The 14,607-nt window shown below is 43.7% G+C and overlaps 1 non-coding gene across 1 annotated transcript; it reads right to left on the bottom strand.

The window, feature by feature from the left end:
* Nucleotides 1–9,260: 9,260 nt before the first annotated feature.
* On the bottom strand, nucleotides 9,261–9,366 carry LOC120267474. Its single transcript, XR_005538468.1, has one exon. It is a non-coding gene; the product is annotated as a small nucleolar RNA R71 (small nucleolar RNA).
* Nucleotides 9,367–14,607: the final 5,241 nt, after the last annotated feature.

The following is a 14,607-nucleotide window of genomic DNA, read 5'->3' as shown; positions in this document are numbered from 1 at the left end:
CACTGCTTCGCTCTCCCCTTCAAGGAAAATGGGAAGGCTCTCAATTTGATGGCATCATCTGTCACCCCATTTATCTTCAGCATATCGCACACCTCGAGAAAGCTCTCTATGTGACTGTTTGGATCCTCATCTGCCAAACCGTTGAATTGTGTCGACTGCTGCATCATATGGATGAATGCCAGCTTTAGCTCAAAGTTCTGAGCTGTAATCGGGGGACGCACAATACTCGATTGTGTCCCCAACACTGAAGGTCTGGCATAGTCGGATAGTGTTCGCTGTTGTTCATTCTGTTCTGCCATGTTTTCAGATTCCTCTCCTTCCAAATCAGCTGAATTATGCTGTTCTTGCACAGGTTCTTTCCCTTTTATTCTAAGTGTACGTTCAAGCTCAGGGTCTCCTTCAATGAATATTGATGGATTCCCTTGGGTCATAACCTGGAGCTGCACCAAAAAGAAAGAAAAAGAAAATCAGAACAATGATAGCATAAGAAGACGTGAAATAGAATGTGTGGTAAAATAGCTAAGAAAACAAAGTGCAAAGTATCTCTAAACGCCTAGCTCCCCGACAACGGTGCCAAAAACTTGACAAGGTCCCCTTGCGTATATCCCGCAAGTGCATGGGTTTGTCGAAGTAAAAATCCCAGTTGAGCGGGTATCGAATCCACTGGGAGTAGGGAGTAAAAATACTTAATTCAATTCTTAGATATGTGAAAAATCAATGATGATAAAGGTGACAATGATTAAATTCTCAACAATAAAAACAACAAGTAAGAGAGCAAAAGTAGAGAAGGGGTAAGGCAATCGATAAAGATGGAGTACCCGGATAATGCTCCACCTAGGATAATTGTTTCAAGTGCAAGAACCCTCTATTATGCTTCCTAATCAATGTAATGGTGAGTTGTGGAAATCCTTAACTACATAGTCCCAAATCTAAGGTCAACTATGCCTAACTCTATACATGTCCCGGAGGAGAAATTGAACAATCTCAACACCTCGAACTCGCATAGAGTGGCAAAAAGCTCTAGGGATTCCAAGTGATAAATCTCTTCCTAATTATAGACCTAACCCTTTCATCCGTGTGGAAAGGTCCCTAACCACAATTGAACCCTAGATACTAAGATCATCTCAACGCTTCACTCCGTTGCACGCGCAACTAAGTCCCCAGCGGCAGTTTATCCCTTAGACCATTCACTCTATTATGGCCACAAAGAACTCGAGGAACGGAGGTAGAATCTATCACGCTGGAGGGGAAATGGGACGCTCCTGCAACTCTCGACTCACCCTCTCAACCCTCTACAACCTAGCTTTGTCTAACGCTCGTGGTGTGTCACTCACTCACAAGGTTACCAACAAGAACTCTCAACCCTACTGTCACTCTAGGGGAAATGTTCATACAATCAAGCATTCAAGGTTGGAACTCACAATAAACATCAATTTATTGAAAGCATAATAAAGAGGTTCAAAGAAACAAATACATCTTAGGGTTCACAATACTCGAGTACCCACTAGGGGTTTAGCTTTCCATGGGAGCTAACTACAATCAAAGAAATAGAATGTAAAAGCAATGAATCCATAAAGAAACCCCCTCGATAGTCATGTCTATGGTCTTGTGGAAAGTCCTCTACTCGTCGTCCAAGGATTCCCTCGTCCGGTATACGATACGCCTCGACGGAAGCTCCCCTACCAACCTTCTTCCTAAGGAATGACGATGTCGGAGCCATAGAACCTCTCCAAAACCTTGGCCAATACCCCTCAAAACCCTAGCGAAAGCCCTTTCTCAAGTTGGGGAAAAGATGGAGAAAAGAATACAAAAATCGGGTCTGATTCGGTTTTAAATAGGGTTGGAATCGGGCGACTACACGGGCGTGGATGCTTCACGTGCCCGTGCGGAATTTCCAAACGGCCGTGGGTAATTTCCACACGCCCGTGTGGATTCTTTTGAAAACTGTCATTTTCGCTTTTCATCGAGGTAACATAAACGGGCACATGTTTATGCCGTGGATTGCTTTGCTTCTTCAATGATGGCTAAGTTGATGGAGATCTTGTTCTATGTGCATAAGTCGGAATGCTTGAGGGTGACTGCCCTTGTGCCCCTCCAAATGGTTGTGCAAACTCAAATACGGGGAGGTTGGCACACACTCTAGCATCTCGCACCTGACTTATATCTTCGCGTTTGAACCTTAGCAAGATTTCCTCCAAAATTGGTGCATTATGATCCACATTGGCTTCTTTCCTTCATAATTGGTTTCACAACCCTACCTGCATAAAAGTAACATAAAAACACACATATTAATGTAAAACCCGAGAAAAGTAATGCTCAACATAAGGAAAGAATGCTTCGCATTCATATCATACAAGCACTTATCAGAAGTGGTCATGAGGTTGAAGGTAGGCTTCCGAGTCAGAAGCCAAAAGAACATGCACCCGAGGTTATAGAGGTTGAAGAGGGGACAAGCAAAGAGAAAGAGGGGGCACCCCCACCTTTCAAGCCAAGAATCCCTTATCCTTCTATATTGAAAAATGACCAAGGGGATGAACAGTATAAGAAGTTCCTGGGTTTGTTCAAGCAACTCCAGATCAATATTCCTTTTGTTGAGGCATTAGCTCAAATGCCTAAGTATGCAAAGTTCCTGAAAGACTTGTTGATAAACAAGAGGAAGTTGGAGGAGAGTGCTTCAGTGGTTTTAGATGCTTCATGCTCGGCAGTGTTGCAAAAGAACATGCCGAACAAGAAGAAAGGACCAGGGAAGATTCATCATTCCGTGTAACATTGGCAACTTAGGTGAGGTAATGACATTGGCCGATTCAGGGGCAAGTATCACCGTCATGCCATACACCTTCTTCCAAAAGCTAGGCTTAGGAGAGCCTAGGCCTACTCGGATGACCTTACAGTTGGCGGACCGAACAGTGCGACATCCGAGAGGTATCATCGAAGACGTGCTTGTTAAGGTGGACAAGTACATTTTTTCGGTTGACTTTGTAGTGCTAGATGTCGATGAGGATGCAGATGTACCCTTGATACTTGGGAGACCATTTTTGCGGACTTCCAAAGCATTGATTGACATGGACGGCAGAGAACTCACACTGAGAGTTGGAGATGACAAGCTCACATACCGCCTTGCTGAAGCCATGCTGCATTCTCGTGATTTTGATGACACTTTATACTTTCTAGACACCACTGATGAGCTTGTTGATAAATCCATGCAGGAAATGTTTAATCCGGATTCATATGAAGGTTTGTTCGACCAAGAAGAGGGACATGAAGATGTAATGATGCTTGGGTCGATGGATGAAGTACCATCTACAATGGGGATCTTGAAGAAGATGCTCCGGAGAATGAAGAGGGCTAGGAGACGCCACTGGAAATACTCCAAGGCTATTGGAGATATACATGAACCGAAGAAGTTGGGCGTATCATTGTTAGGTGGTCCAAAGCTCGATAATACACCCTCTACTCTTAAGAGACTTTGCACATCATGCTTCCAAGCCATGGGTAAGAGGGCGACTTTCATTCATAAACCCCCGTGAGGTAAGACAAGGTACGTCAAGCTTAGTGATGTTAACAAGCGCTTCTTGGGAGGCAACCCAAGTGTTTACTATTTTCTTACCTTTTAGTTTAGTTGTTTGCATGAATAAATTGTTAAGTGTTGGTGTCTTAATCTATTAGATGCTTGTGCTGAGATTTCCTTGTGAACTTTGAATTTTAATCGTGTGCTTTCATGTACAATTGGCGAAGTTTTGTCGTTTGAGCTCTATTTCATATTTTTCACTGGTAAAATTTGCATAATAGGGCAGGCTCTGAGTGTGTCAACATGTTCAGAAATTTTCTGCAGAGCCTGTAGATTTTTTTATGTTATCCAGAGAAAACACACGGGCGTGTGGATTTTCCACCGCTCGTGGGTGTGTACTGAGAGCTCATCCCGAGAAGGCACAGGGGCGTGCGGCTATCGGTGTGAACGACCATGAGACTGTCACACGGTCGTCTGTAATTTCCGCACGGGCGTGTAAATTCCTGCAGAGTTGGGCGGATTTTCCCGAGAGCACACAGGGGTGTGGACTCGCCCCTGTGGGCAACCTTGTGAACCATGCACGGGCGTGGGTAATTTCCACACGCCCGTGTGAAACTCTGCAGAGGAGTTCTCTCCATCCCGAGAAAACACAGGGGCATGCAGTTGGCCCTGTGAATTGGGCATGTGAATGTCCAGGCCCGTGTGGAATTTCCGCACGGGCGTGTATAACACTTGCTATTTTTCTCGGATGTCTAGAGAAGCCACAGGGCCGTGCGTCTTCCCCTGTGGGTCGGATGCACGGGCGTGGGTATTTTACACACGCCCGTGCGAGAGCGGTCAGAGTCAAAGGAGTGCTTTCCCTAGAGAGAACAGGGACGTGTGTACGCCCCTGTGGTGCTCTTGAAGTGAGGCGCCTGAAAACTACGCCCCTGCACAGAATTCCAAGAGGCGCGATTTCTTCCTTAAAAAGCTTGTGATCCGTCTCATTCTTCCTTTCTAGTCGCCTGAAAACTACTTCTGATCATCTGTTCGACCGCTCATCGTTGTTTTGGAGGATTTTCCTTCACATATCTTACCTATTTTTAGAGTTTTCACAATATTTTTTTGGTAACCTTTTTCATCCTCTTTTCTTCGCCAACTCTTGATTTTTCACAGATTAAATATTTTTAATTGCGAATTTCCATGCATGGTGAATGTTTAGGAAGCGTTTAGAGGTGGTTTTAAATTGAATTTTTGAGAGTTGTTGTGCACCTGTGCGGGAGCTTCACGCCCTGCAGATCCACACGGGCGTGGGTAATTTCGACAAGCCCGTGTGGAATTCTGCAGTATATTGCTTTTGAGATTCTTTGATTATTTTCTTCTTTTGTACTACAGATGTGACACCTCGCATGAAGAAAAATGAAGTGAAGCGTCTTAGACTCACACCACCCGAGCCATTACACATGGACTTCTCAAACCCTGAGCAACAAGCTCGATTTGAGAGACTTTCAGCACTCGGGTTTGGTCAGACTTGTTTCGCGGATTTGCAAGTGCTGAAAGATATTCAGCAGGGTGACAAGCTGGCTAATGAAATTGATGAGATGATAGCAGGGGGAAGCTGGAGGAGGCTATTGGGAATCAGAGAGCCAGCTTACCGCGTATTGACACTTGAGGTTTTAGCGTCTTTTGAGTTTCGTGTGATGCACGGGAGATTTGACACCACGTAGGAGATACAGTTTCAGGCATTCAGACATCCATTCTCCATGAGTGTCACTGAGTTCTCGATTCAGACAGGTCTGTACGATGTCGCTTACGCAGGTACAGTGGAGTATGGACGATTACCGGCAGATTTTCCAGTATCAGTGACTCCATATCATGCGTATTGGATTTTGTGTGGCCATGGGGAGTATGAACCGGGGTTGTCGAAGGTCTCTAGCTTATCCCGGTTAAGCTACAGATATTTGCATACAGTTATCAGCAGGTCCGTGACAGGTCGAGCAGATAACACAGCTGCTTTGACCAAGCTGGATTTGCTCTTTTTATACTCCATCGCCAGCAATGTACCACTTCACTTGGGGTGCATACTAGTGGATATTCTGAAGTACCAGGGTCATTCGACGAGAGTGAGTTTATTATTTGCTGGCCCCTATATCACCAGACTCATTTTGGGAATGGGTTTGGGCGACGCCTTACGTGGTGCTGAGAGGACAGTTGTGCCTACTCCTCTTGCGTTTGATACAATCAGGATGATGGGGTTGGTACAGAGGTTTGGGCCAGGAGTCTATATTCTTGCTACAGCTACCGCCGAGACCACCAGGAGTGAAGGACATACTGTGGGGGGTGTCCAGCAGATTCTGACAACTTTTGTAGCACCGGGTACTCGAGCTTATGATCGTATTGAGAGGCTGGAGACCGATGTGAAAGAGATTCGGACTGAGGTAGCGGAGCTCCGGGCTATGCAGTCGGCTCAGTACACAGATCTTATGGCCCGGTTCGACTTTCTACGAGATCTACTGAGATCCAAACCCTCAGTTCCTCCAGCATCCCCATCCCCTACCCCGGCACCGGTAGACCCACCATGTGCTTTACCAGAAGCAGCAGAAGCACCGGCGCCCGAGCGTGACACCGATATTTGACTCTTCCTTTCTTTTACTTTCGTTGCATTTTATTTTAGACTTGTTTACTTAGAAAGGATTCTCCTTCTGAGTTTATGTTCATTTTGCATCATCGAGTTATATTCATTGCTTTATCTTTCATATACACTCGATTTATCTTGTTTTTGTTGAGCTTCATTGAACCCCCTCGTGTATGCGTGCAGATGGTCTTGTCTTCTTGGGAATTGAGACTTAGTCATGGGCACGGCCAAGGTACTGAGGCACTTGGCCGTATGAGCCTCTCAACCCGTCAGAACACTACTCCCATGGAATTAGCTTCATCAAACGCAACACTAGGAGTCAGGGGAGTATTGTTTTGATTGCTTCTCCCACATTTGCTTTTGAATGATATACATTTTGTGTGAGCATGCATGTGTACATTGAGGATAATGTACAACTTAAGTGTGGGTGGGGGGGAGTTTCATAGTGCACACATCTTTTCTATTGTTCTTGATTGTTATATGCTCATATAGCTAATTGCGGTTCACCTTAGTAGCAAGGATTGTATTCTTGAGTTTAGGAGAATTTTTTAAGATTGAATATTTTTCATGCTCTAGTTTTTGCTTGAATTTCTAGGAATTTTTGCCCGATTTACACTTAGTGCATTACTCACTTTTTAAACTCTGTTGGAAACTCAAGTTTGATGTTAAAGGGACTAGTTATAGTTGTTTCTTGTGTTAAAAAAAAATAGTTTTATTGTTTATTTGTTCTTGTTGGGTGGAAAGAGCTACCGCCTATCAAGAATAAAGCTACTCTCATAAGTCAGATACTAGCTATGCCCTAATGAGAGAAAGAGCTATCTCATAGGATGAGTGAAAGCTACCACTCCGGAAGAAAGAGCTACCACCTCGAAAGTGTGAAAGCCATCTTAGCGGCCGCTTTGGAAAGGGCTACCTTAGAGGATGTGTGAAGCTACTACCATCATTGAAATCGTTTTCACTTGTGTAGATAAATAAGTCCCTTATACTTAGAGATTTGAGGAGTATACCTTGGGTTGACTTGAGTGAGTCCACACACTTTCACGATTTCGGGTTTCTTGTTCTTTTTTATTCAAGTTTTTAACTAGAGTTTCGATTTTTCATTTTTAGTGTTGAAATTTCCCTCACTTGTAGAATGCTCTCTTTGTATACTTTGGTGAACCTAAGGCCAAGCACTTCCAATATTTTCTTCATTTATGCACATAACGTTTTAATTTTTGCTTGAGGAGAAGCAAAAGCTTAAGTGTGGGGGAGTTTGATAAGTGCTTGTGCGATATGAATGCGAAGCGTTCATTCCTTATGTTGAGCATTACTTTTCTCAGGTTTTTACACTAAGATATGTGTTATATGTTACTTTTATGCAGGTAGGGTTGTGAGGGCAAGTATGAAGGAAAGAAACCAATGTGGATTACAATGCACCGATTTTGGAGGAAATCTTGCTAAGGTTCAAATGCGAAGACATAGGTCGATGTGAGATGCTAGAGTGTGTGCCAACCTCCTCGTATTCGAGTTGGCACATCCATTTGGAGTGGCACAAAGGCAGTCACACTCGGGCATTCCGACTTATGCACATAGAACAAGAGCTTCACCAACGTGCCTATCATTGAAGATGCAAGTGATCCACGACGTGAACGTGTGCCCGTTTGCGTTACTCCAATGAAAGTATAGATTCGGGAAGCTATTCAGGTCGGATACTACAGAAGAGAACTATAGCAACACGGTGGAAAGTACTATAGCAGCATTGTTCACAGCCGGCCGAGAAAACAGGAGTTTAGAGAATCCACACGGGCGTGTGGAAATTATCCACGCCCGTGTTGAAATTCCCCACGGGCGCGTGAAGCATCCACGCCCATGTAGTCACCTGATTCCAGCCCTATTTAAAAGAAAAATCAGCCCCGATTTTAGTAGTTTTTTTCTCCATCTTTTACCCAACTTGAGAGAGGGCTTCGGCTCAGGTTTCGAGGGGTATTGGCCAAGGTTTTGGAGAGGTTCTTCGGCTCCAACATCGTCATTCCTAAGGAAGAAGGTTGGTAGGGGAGCTTCCGTTGAGGCGTATCCTATACCGGACGAGGGAATCCTTGGACGACGAGTAGAGGACTTTCCATAAGACCATCGACACGACTATCGAGGGGGTTTCTTTATGGATTTATTGCTTTTACATTCTATTTCTTTGATTGTACTTAGCTCCATGGAGAGCTAAACCCCTAGTGGGTACTCGGGTATTGTGAACCCTAGGATGTATTTATTTCTTTGAACCTCTTTATTATGCTTTCAATAAATTGATGTTTATTGTGAGTTCCAACCCTGAATGCTTGACTGTATGAACATTTCCCTTAAAGTGACACTAGGGTTGAGAGTTCTTATTCGTAACCTTGTGAGTGAGTGACACACCACGAGCGTTAGACAAAGCTAGGTTGGAGAGGGTTGAGAGGGTGAGTCGAGAGGTACAGGGGCGTCCCCTTTCCCCTTCAGCGTGATAGATTCTACCTCCGTTCCTCGAGTACTTTGCGGTCATAATAGAGTGAATGGTCTAAGGGATGAACTTCCGTTGGGGCTTAGTTGCGCGTGCAACGGAGTGAAGCTCTGAGTTGATCTTAGTATGTAGTGCTCAATTGCGGTTAGGGACCTTCCACCTGGGCAAAAGGGTTAGGTCCATTATAAGGAAGAGATTTATCACTTGGAATCCCTAGAACTCATTGCAACTCTATGCGAGTGCGAGGTGTTGAGATTGTTCTATTTCTCCTCCGGGACATGTATAGAGTTAGGCATAGTTGACCTTAGATTTGGGACTATGTAATTAAGGATTTCCGCGACTCACCATTGCATTGATTAGGAAGCATAATAGAGGGTTCTTGCACTTAAAACAATTATCCTAGGTGGAGCACTATCCGGGTACCCCATCTTTATCGATTGCCTTACCCCCTTCCTAACTTTTGCTCTCTTACTTGTTGCTTTTACTGTTGAGAATTGAATCATTATCACACTCATTATCATTGATCTTTTACATATCTAAGAATCGAATTAAGTATTTTTATTCCTTACTCCCTATGAATTCGATACCCGCTCACCCGGGATTATTACTTCGACAAACCCGTGCACTTGAGGGATATACGCAAGGGGACCTTGTCAGAAAATCTGCACAGCTTAGGAATGAGATCTCATCCTTTGTACAATTAGAATTGGAGTCTCTATTTGAGATGTGGGAAAGGTTCAAGGAGCTCCTGAGAAAGTGCCCGCAACACAGATTCCCAGAATGGATGATTGTTCAGACTTTTTACAATGGTTTGAATCTGAGCACAAGGCAATTCTTGGATGCGGCAGCAGGAGGTACCTTAGGTAACAAGTCCCCTGGTGAGGCCCGTCAATTAATGGAAGAAATTGGGTTAAACAGCTACCAATGTAATGCCAGGGAGAAGAAAAAGGTGGCCGGTCTTGATGAGATAGATTTCGTGACTTCGTTAGCGTCTCAAGTGGAATCATTGAGTAAGAAGTTAGATCTTCTAACTTGGAACAGAGTAGCGGCCATGATTACTTACACCGAGTGTGTTGGAGGACATGCTCCCTCCAATTTCCTGATATCTATTGGTGATGCATCTTCGGTTGAAAATGTCGATTTTGTGGCTAATGGCATGAGGAATCAAGGAAATCACAGCAATACCTACAATCCGGGTTAGAAGAGTCATCCCAATTTCTCGTGGAGCAACCAATGTCCACAAAAGGCCATAAGGCCACCGGGTTTCCAACAATAATAGCAAGCCCCAAACATGGAAAATAGAGTTTCAGGTTTGGAGACCTGAACGAACGATTTGGAGAATGCCTTAAGTAGGTTTGTGCAATCGTCAGATATAAGGTTCCAATCAGTTAAGGCTATACTTCGCAACCACACCACCTATTTACATAATCTTGAAAATCAAGTAGGGTAGATTGCGAAGTCCTTATCGGAAAGGCCACATGGAAGCTTACCGAGTAGTACAGAGCCTAACCCTAGAGAGCATGTGAAGGCGATCACTTTGATAAGTGGTTGTGAGGTTGAGGGTAAGTTTCTGAGTGATAAGCCAAATGAACACACACCTGTTGTTATAGAGGTTGACAAGGGAGCAAGCAAAGAGAAAGAGGTGGCAACCCCACCTTTGAAGCCAAGAATCACTTATCCCTCTAGATTGAAGAATGACGTAGGGGATGAACATTACAAGAAGTTCCTGAGTTTATTCAAATAACTCCACATTAATATTCCTTTTGTTGAGGCATTGGCTCAAATGCCTAAGTATGGAAAATTCTTGAAAGACTTGTTGACCAACAAAAGGATGTTAGAGGAGAGTGCTTTAGTGATTTTAGATGCATTTTGCTTGGCGGTTTTGCCAAAGAACATGCCGACCAAGAAGAAAGACCAGGGAAGCTTCATCATTCTGTGTAAAAATGGCATTAGCAGACTCAAGGGCCATTATCAACGTCATGCCATACACCTTCTTTCAAAATCTAGGCTTGGGCGAGCCTAGGCCTACTAGGATGACTTTGCAATTGGTGGATCGAACGATGAGATATCCGAGGGGTATCATCGAAGATGTGATTGTCAAGATGGACAAGTATATTTTTCCTATAGATATCACAGTGCTAGATGTCGATGAGGATGCGGATGTACCCTTGATACTTGGGAGGCCATTTTTGCAGACTTCCAAGGCATTGATTGATATGGATGGCAGAGAGCGAACTTTGAGAGTTGGAGATGACAAGCTCACATACTGCCATTTGGCATTCTCTTGATTTTGATGATACTTTGTATTTTATAGACGCTACTGATGAGATTGTTGATGAATACATACAGGAAATGTTCAATCCGGATCCATACGAAGGCTTGTTCGACCAAGAGGAGGACAATGAAGAAGTAATTATGCTTGGTTTGACGGAAGAAGTACCATCAACCCCGGGGATCTTGAAGAAGATGCTCCAGAAATTGAAGATGGCTAGGAGATGCCATCAGAAATGCTCCAAGGCCGTTGGAGATGCGTGAACCGAACAAACTGGGTGAGTCATTGCTAGGCGGTCCCAAGCTCGACAATTCACCCTATACCCTCAAGAGATTTTATTCATCATGTTTCCAAGTCATGGGTAAGAGGGCAACTTTCATCTATGAGCCCCCGTGAGGTAAGACAAGGTAAGTCAAGGTAAGTGACATTAAACAAGTGCATCTTAGGAGGCAACCCAAGTGTTTACTGTTTTCTTAATTTGGTAGTTTAGTGGTGCTTGAATAAATTATTGAGTGTTGGTGTTTTGATGTTTTATATTTATGCTGTGATTTTATCATGGGGTTTCAAGTTCATCGTATGTTTTCATGTGAATTTGGCAAAGTTTTGGTTATTTGAGCTATTTCTCATGTTTTTCACTGGTATAAATTGCATATTGGGGCAGGCTATGAGTGTGTAAACATGTTCAGAAATTTTCTGCAGAGCGTGTAGAATTTTCTAAGGCATCCAGAGAAAACACACGGTCGTGCGGAACACTTAGCAATTTTTCTCAGATGTCCTGAGTAGCCCGTGCGAATTTCTGCAGAGGAGCTCTCTTCATCCCGAGAAGTCACAGGGGCGTGCGCTTGCCCCTGTGATTTGGGCTTGTGAATGCCCACGCCCGTGCAGAATTTCCACACCGGCGTACGGAACACTTAGCAATTTTTCTCAGATGTCCTGAGCAGCCACAGGGGTGTGCGGTTGCTCCTGTGGGTCGGGCACACGGGCGTGGGTACTTCTATCATGCCCGTGTAGTTGTGTTCAGAGATAGTTAGTGTTTTCCTGAGAGCACACAGCGGTGTGCACCTGCCCCTGTGAAGCTTTCCTGTGGAGGCGCACGGGCGTGGGTAATTTCCACATGCTAGTCTGGATGCGCAGAATTCCAAGAGACGTGAGTTTTTCTTAAAAATCTTTGTGGATTCTCTTCTTCTTCATCTCCAATCACCCAAAAACCACTCCTGATCAACTTCCTGGCCTTTCACCACTATTTTGGAGGATTTTTTCTTCACATTTCGTGCCGATTTTCGAAGTATTATCATCTATTTCATCGGTAACCCTTTTTTATCCTCTTTTCTTCGCAAATCTTGGGTTTTTATTTGATTGAAGATCTTGAGTTGTGCTAATTTTCATGATATAATGTCTTATGCATGTTTAGGAAGCCCTTAGGGGCAGTTTTAAGTTGAATTTTTGGAGAAATTGGTGCACAACCATGCGGCTTACACACCTTACAGATACACACGGGCATTGGTAAATTCCACAGGCCAGTGTGGAATTCTATAGTATTGTTATTTATGAGTTTATTTGATCATTTCTTCCTTATTTATTGCAGGAATCTCATCACACTCGAGGAGGTAAGAAAGGAAGCGCCCTAGATAACCTTCACCCGAGTTGTCACATATTGAGTTCTCGAATCCCGAGCATCGGGCTCATTTTGAACGATTATCGGGACTTAGGTTTGGCCAATTCCAGTTCATGGACTTGAGTGTGCTGACTAGGGTCCAGCGCGATGATGAATTAGTTAGGGAACTTGACACGCTGACGGCCGTGGGAAGCTGGCGAAGCTTATTGTCTATACGGGAGCCAGTTTTCCGGCCACTGACACTGGATGTGCTGGCATCTTTTGAATTTGTGCAGCAGTATGGGAGTTTTGATGTCACTAACGATATATAGTTTAGAGCATTTGGACATCAATTTGCCATGAGTGTCACTGAATTTTGGGTTCGCATGGGCTTGTACGACAAGTAACACGTCCAAATATGCGTGTGTATACCGCAAGTGCAAGGGTGTCGAAGTAATAATTACCCTGGTGAGTGGGTAGTCGAATCCACAAGGAACAAAAGTATTAGTATTAACCAATTCTTAGTTATCTAGTCGAAATCAATGGATGTGATGAAATGAACCAATTGTAAGAGAATTAATAAGCAAGCAAACGAGCAAGAAAACAAGTAAAGAAGATCTCAATCAATAAAGATGAGGTACCCGGGCAATGCTCCCCCTAGGATCTAACATGAAGCTCACGATTCACTAAATACTTCTAAACCGAGTCTAACGAGTCGAGGTAATCAAAGAACAAACGGCCCTTGCTTCCAAGCCATCGGTACTAGTCCCCTACAAGGTCCCGGCACAGAAATCGCTTAATCTCAACACCTCACACCCCATATGACCGCAATACGCTCTAGGGACACCTAAGGGTGAAACCGATTCCTAAGGATAAATCCAACCCTAATTTCCGGCGAAGGATCTCTAACCCCCTACAAGGTTCCAACTTAGAAATCTCTCAATCTCACGCCTCACACCAAATATGGTTGCATAGAGTTTAGGGAATACGGAGATAGGAAACACTCAATCGGAAGGAAGAGGGACACTCCACTATCTCATGACTCACCCTCTCAACCCTGTTTAACCTTGATGTTCCAACTCTAATGGAGACCTCTCTCACATCAAAGTAACAAATCATGCAAATCCAATCAACCACAAGGATTAATTAAACAAGCAAGCAATGGGAATACAAGGTTAAAACTCAAATCAACTTGAATTAATAGAAACATAAAGCAAATCATTACAAAAACATAAATCCTAGGCTTCACATGCCCAAATAACTACTAAGGTTTAGCCCTCCATGGAGCAAGTTACAAAACAATGATTATTACAATGAAAAGCAATGAAAACCATGAAGTAAAACCCCCCTTAAATTTCTGATGATGGCCTTGATGGGTCGCCCAACGTCTTGAAGAATCCTTCTACGAAGCTAGGTCACCGAAGGCTCCCTCTTTGCTATGATGGAGAGAAGATCGATCAAAGTTGGTGATGGACGCCCCAAAATATCGCCAAAGACCTTCTCCAAAACCCTAGCCGCCTTGCCTTCAAAGTGCTCGCGAAAACCCTCGCCAAAAGTCTCCCAAAAATAGGGCAAACGACCTATTTAAAGCCCAAAAACCGCGTCTGTCGCGTGCCCTCATGCACCCGTATGGATTTTCCACGCGGCCGTGTGAACAGTAATTTTGTTACAGTAAAATTGCTACAGTACTTTCACAAAACACTCTCCAAACACTCTTCTCTTGAGGCCACATGTCTGGGCACACGTCCATGTGGTAGGCTATAAAACTTTTCTTCATCGACGTATCTTTGAGTGGTCTTGCAATCTTCACAAAGAGTAGGAACATGAAGATGTGACTGCCTTTGTGCCCTTCCAACTAGTGAATTGACTTGAATCTTTTTGGAAGTTGGCACACATCTCCACGTTTATGAACTCCTCTCGTGTCTTGGTCCTTGAATTGAACAAGAACTCCCAACATTGTGTCTTTATAGCCTATCTTTGCTTCTTTTTTACTCTTCAAGGCATTCACAACCTATATGCATAAAAGAACACCAAATACACAATATGAGACATAAACCATGGTAAAAATGATGCTCAATGCATGTAAAACATATATAAAAATATGTCTACTCAAGCAGTTATCAACAAGACATATATAGAAACCAAGGAG

This window comes from Dioscorea cayenensis, chromosome 1, assembly GCF_009730915.1.
Source record: "Dioscorea cayenensis subsp. rotundata cultivar TDr96_F1 chromosome 1, TDr96_F1_v2_PseudoChromosome.rev07_lg8_w22 25.fasta, whole genome shotgun sequence".
Classification (NCBI taxonomy): domain Eukaryota; kingdom Viridiplantae; phylum Streptophyta; class Magnoliopsida; order Dioscoreales; family Dioscoreaceae; genus Dioscorea; species Dioscorea cayenensis.
This window is presented reverse-complemented; position numbering and strand designations above follow the sequence as displayed.